This window comes from Myotis myotis, unplaced genomic scaffold, assembly GCF_014108235.1.
Source record: "Myotis myotis isolate mMyoMyo1 unplaced genomic scaffold, mMyoMyo1.p scaffold_m19_p_4, whole genome shotgun sequence".
Taxonomy (NCBI): domain Eukaryota; kingdom Metazoa; phylum Chordata; class Mammalia; order Chiroptera; family Vespertilionidae; genus Myotis; species Myotis myotis.
In genome coordinates this window covers 98,965,414-98,971,691 of record NW_023416346.1, presented here as the reverse complement: position 1 = coordinate 98,971,691, position 6,278 = coordinate 98,965,414, and positions in this window count along the sequence as shown.

Sequence of the window (6,278 nt, the reverse complement as noted above, 5' to 3'; positions counted from 1 at the left end):
CTGCTCCCTGTCGCTCAGCTCGCTGCTCCTTAGTGCTGCTGCAGAGGCTCCTGCCACCACCGCTGCTCTCCCAGCCATGAGCCTGGCTTATAGCTGAGCAGTGCTCCCCCTTGAGAGCACACTGACCACCAGGGGGCAGCTCCTGCATTGAGCATCTGCCCCCTGGTGGTCAGTTCATAGTGACCAGTCATTCCACCATTTGGTAGATTTGCATTTTAGGGTTTTATTATATAGGATAGGATATTGAATGTGAACTGTATATGAAAAATAAAATTTAAAAAAGAACCAAATAAAATTTTAGATCTGAAAATTTATATATATATATATATATATATATATATATATATATATATATATATATATATTTAGTTTAGTTCTCACCTGAGGATGTTTTTAAAATTGAATTTTAGAGAGAGAAACATCCATGTGACAGAGAAATACCAGTAGGCTGGATCTACACCTGCTGACCCATTGATATCTAACCTAAAGCTAAGTATGTGCCCTAACCTAGAATCCAACAGGAAATCCTTTGGTGTATAGATTGAGACTCCAACCAATTGAGCCACCTGGCCAGGGCAGATCAGAAAAAAATTTTTTAAGTGTACCTCCAGGCCCTGGTCAGTGTAGATCAGTAGTTAGAGTGTCCTCCCATGCACCAGTTTCTCTTTCTCTTTCACTCTTCCTTCTTTTCTCTCTAGAACAGTGGTTCTCAACCTTTCTAATGCTGCAACCCTTTAATACAGTTCCTCCAACCTTAAAATTATTTTTGTTGCTACTTCATAACTGTAATTTTGCTACTGTTATGAATCGTAATGTAAATATCTGATATGCAGGATGTATTTTCATTGTTACAAATTGAATCTAATTAAAGCATAGTGATTAATCACAAAAACAATATGAAATTATTATGTGTTTTCCAATGGTCTTAGGCGACCCCTGTGAAAGGGTCGTTCGACCCCCAAAGGGGTTGAGACCCACAGGTTGAGAACCGCTGCTCTAGAATCAATGAAAACAACATATCCTTACAGGAGGACTTAAAAAGGAAAAAATGCTGGTTTGGTTCAGTGAATAGTGCTTCTGCAGGCAGACTGAATGGTACTGGGTTGGATTCCGATCAAGGGCACGTACCTGGGTTGCAGGCTCAATCCGGGACCCTGGTCCGGGATTCAGCAAGAGGCAACCAATTGATGTCTCTCACATTAGTGTCTGTCTTTCTCCCTCCTTTCTACTCCCTCTAAAAAAAAAAAAAAAAAAAAAGTTAATCGAAAAATGTCCTCAGGTGAGGATTAACCAAAACAAACAAACAAACAAACAAACACCCATCCCCAGTGTGATTATTGAAGAAGTATATGAAGTATTTGTTGAATTAATTGGAAGGGATGGGACTTTGCTTTCTAACTGTTTCAGCAACTCTGCAAGCCAGAGGGTTTTTTTAATTTTAATTTTTATTGATTGATTATTTTAGAGAGAGGAAGGAAGTGAGAGAAACACCAGTGTGTTGTTCCACTTATTATGCTCTTTGGTTGTTTCTTGTCTGTGCCCTGACCAGGATCCAACTTGCAACCTTGCTTTATCAGGAGGAGGTTCTAACCAACTGTGCTGTGGGCTGCCTGTTAGGCCCCTCAACAAAACCCCTCTGGCTGCCCTGGCCCCTGCTGTGGGTCGGAGCTCCTCTGCCACACCAAAGGTTTGGGTTCCATTCTGTCAGGGCACCTATTTAGGTTTCTGTTTTGATCCCTGGTCGGGGCTGACTGCTGCTCAGGAAGTGACTGAGGACCGTTGAGGTCCATGTGCTCTACATCATTCGGTGGGGAGCTGGGGTTCCATTGCCAACATGGCTGATTTCAATCCCTGCTACCCCCACTCCTTCATTGAGGATGACTTCAACTATGGCAGCTGCGTGGCCTTCGCCAGCGTACATATTCACATGGGTAGGTCGACCTTTCCAAGGCTCACCCAGCTGGCTGCTGCACGGTCGCCCCAGGAGGTGGATTTCCAGGTTCCCAGGGAAAGCGGGGTCCTGGAGGGAAAGCACTTCGCTCCATCTCCCCTCAGGACTCCCAGGCCAGAGCGCCCATCCTTCGCAGGGCTCGGAGGGGAGATCCACCTCAGGGAGGCCTCCTAACTGGGTGTTGAGAAAACTAAACTGGGGCCCTTCCTCCTTGAACCCTGTCGTCTTCGGTCTAGAAAGGGACAGATGAAAGCCTCAGCAGCCTTACTGTGGCATGCTGCGTGCAGCCTGCTGATTGGTCCTTACGTGACAGTGTCCCTGACAATTTGTATATTCCTCTATTATTAGCATAGTTAAGAGCAGAATTGTTTTGTATTAGGGGATCTAGAAATAGTTCTCAATGGAAGCATGAAAACAAATGTTCAAGTAAAAACTTTTACTTAGTATTTAAGTGTCTAAAAGTAACATTGCCATTGTTAAGGCAAGAACATATTTGCTATATATTTATTAACCTTACTTCTGAAAATAGTGTAGCTATTGATGTTATCATTATAAACTATGATTATGTTATAGAACCTAATAGAGGATACTTCAGAATTTATATGTGAAAGGTTAAGCTTTATATTTATAAAGCAACATCTGTCAAATAATACAACCATTAGCCGTACAGTTGGTAAACACAGGTACCAAATCATGGAAGATAAAGTTGCCTAAATGTTAGTGTTATAACACGCTAGAATCCACCATTTTCATTAAAATATTACTAGGTACTTGAACATAAATATCAGTTTTTTTAAAGAAGCAGTCTAGAGGACCTGTTACTGATATGCTATTAGAATATTTAATGCAACAATATATCCATGGTTTGAGGGCTTAATCTTTTCAATATATAACTCTAATAATCTTACAAACATCTGATTTAGAACTCATTGAAATTTTATGAAAAATGCATTAGAAACTCTCTTTGTGGATAAAGACATTGTAAGATGAAGAAGTGTTTCAACTTCCCAAGAATCATGGTTAGCAAAAGGCAGAGCCAAGATTTAGGTATATCCAAACCCAAAGGTATATTAAGCACACCCTTTCTAAAAGAGTTTTTCAGTAATGCTTCAACTTGATTTTCTCAGTGGAAAAAAAAAAAAAGCTTTGCATTCAATAATGAGAACAATGTTTAACTTGGTCATAATTAGATAACATAATTTGATGACTAGAGTTAACTGGACACCATAATTCAACACATGTAAGGTCACATTTCTGGAAGTAAATATTGAATTACATATAAGAAATTAAAATGTGCTTAAATTTTGATTTAGAAATTCTACTACAAAGAATTTGTCCTAAGAAAAGTAACCCCAAACCTTCTAAAACTCTTCCAAAAAATTGAAGAGGAATGAATATTGCATAACTCATTTTATAATGTCAGCATTACCCGGAAACAAAAGACAAAGACATTACCAAAAAAAACCCCTAATTTTCCAATATGAAATCAGATATAAAATCTCTAAACAAAATACTAGCAAGGTGAATGCAATAGAAAATTAAACCACTACATATTGCCACAAAATGGGATTATTCCAGGAATGCAAAGGTGACTCAGGGTATGAAAATCAATTAATACATCTCTTTCATAGAATAAAGATAATAAAAAGTGCATTTTATATCGATTAATGCAATAAAAACATTTGACAAAATCTAATACTTTGATAATAAAATCAACTAGGAATAAAAAGCATTCATGGAAAACAGACAGCTAAAATTATGCACAATGGAGAAGTCTGAAACCTTTCCATCTAAGAACAGGAAGAAGCATGGGTTGCTCAATTTAGCCACTTTTATTCAACTATTTTACTAAAGTTTCTAGCCAGAGTAATTAGGCAAAAAGAAAGAAAGAAGTGTCTCAATTGGAAAGGAAGACATAAAATTATCTCTATTTTAGATTAAATTATATTAGAGAAACTTAAAGAATCAACAACAACAACCTCATACCACTGAACAAATTTAGCAAAAATTTCAGGATACAAGATCAACACATAAAAAATCAATTGTATTTCTATATATCAACAATGAACAGTCCAAAAAATAAATTTAAGAAAAAATTTCCATTTGAAAGAGTATCAAAAAGTAAATGCTGTCAGGATAAATTGAACCAAAGATGTGTAAGGCATGTAACACTAAAAACTGCAAAACATTGGTGAAAGAAATTAAAGACCCAAAGAAGTGTAATATATCCTATGTTTACTATTCTATCAAAACACATAAAATATTTAAATTAGCAGTGCAATGCAAAGTGATACACAGATCCAATATAATACCTGTCAAAGTTCAAATAATATTTTTGCAGAATTGAAAAGGACAATCTTAAAACTTATATCCACTCATCTAAGGCACTTAGGTTGTTTCCAAATCTTACGGAGCCTCAATAACCAAAATAGTCTTGAAAAAGAGGGACAAAAGTGTATGACTCACACTTCCCTCTTATAAACCATACTACAAAGAAATGGTAAGCAAAATAGTTTTATAATGGCTTAGTGCTATAATGGATAGACATATAGAGAGTAGTGGAATAGAATTAAATGTCCATAAATAAACTCATACATATATACTTAATTATTTTTTACAGTAGTACAAGAATATTTTCCTGAAAAAAAGGTGCTCATTCATTTGGCTATTCACATGCAATAGAATGAAGTTGAAATTTCTTCTTCATAGCATATACAAAAATTAACAGAAAATGCGAAAGATTCAAATGCAAAAGCTAAAATTATAAAACTCTTAAAAAACATAGGGAAAAATCTTAATGATGTTGGATTTTGCAATGGATTCTTAAAACACCTAACGAACCAAAAAATAGATAAATTGGATTTCATATAAATTAAATTAACTTCAGAGTAGGATCAGAGGAGAAGTAAGCCTTTTTACCTTGTCTGTAAATATGTTCTTATTGAATCATAAACAGTTTATATATAAACTTTAGAAGTTCAGTAAAAACGTTTACATCAAGAGCTTGTGCTTATGAGATAGAAAGGATTGACTTCTGTAGAGACAAGTGTAGGTAAGGTTGGAAAAGTTACATTTTATAAAAGAGAGACTAAAACTTGCCCAATTCTCCTAAATATATCAAGGTTAGCTTTATAGTATCACTACCAGACAACAATACATATTGTTGAAAATATGTATTCTTCAACAATAAATATAATGTCATACAAGAAAAATGCTTGTGCATCAAAGGACATTAATAAGACATTTTTACTTGTATTCAAAACAAACTTTTATTTATTCTATTTTTTATTTTATTTTATTTTTTTATTTATAGTCTAAAATTTTACATATGTCTCCATTTTCCCCAATTAACCCACCAACCCAGCCATTTCCACCCCAGGCATGCCCCCACCGCCCCAGTGTCTGTGTCCATTGATTATGCTAATATGCATGCATACAAGTCCCTTGGTTGCTCTCTAACACCCCCTCCCCTGCGATTTGTCTCTGGATCTATTCTTTTTTTTTAAATATATTTTTATTGATTTCAGAGAGGAAGGGAGAGGGAGAGAGAGACTGAAGCATCAATGATGAGAGAGAATCATGGATTGGCTGCCTCCTGCACACCCTGTACTGGGGATTGAGCCCGAATCCCGGGCATGTGCCCTTGACCGGAATTGAACCTGGAACCTTTTGGTCCGCAGGCTGACGCTCTATCCACTGAGCCAAACCAGCTAAGGCTCTGGATCTATTCTTGTTCATCAAATTATGTTGATCATTATATCCCACATATAAGTGAGATCATGTGATATTTATCTTTCTCCAACTGGCTTTCACTTAGCATAATATTCTCCAGTTCCATCCACGTTGTTGCAAATGGTAAAAGTTCCTTCTTTTTTACAGCAGCGTAGTATTCCATTTATAGATGTACCACAGTTTTTTAATCCACTCATCTGCTGATAGGGAAAATAAACAAATGGGACTACATCAAAATAAAAAGCTTCTGCACAGCAAAATAAACCATCAACAAAACAACAAGAGAGCCCACTGCATGGGAGAAGATATTTGGCCATGATACATCTGATACGAGGTTAATTTCCAAAATATACAGGGAACTCATACAACTTAACAAAAGGAAGACAAACAGTCCTTTTGAAATATGGGCAAAGTATATAAATAGACAATTCTCCAAAGTGGACATAACTGAAAGCCAAGAACCATATGAAAAAATGTTCAAGAGTCTAATGATCTGAGAGACGCATATTAACATGAGAATCAGGTATCACCTCATGCCTGTCAGGATGGCTATCATCAACAAATCAACAACTGACAAGTGTTGGGTAGGATGTGG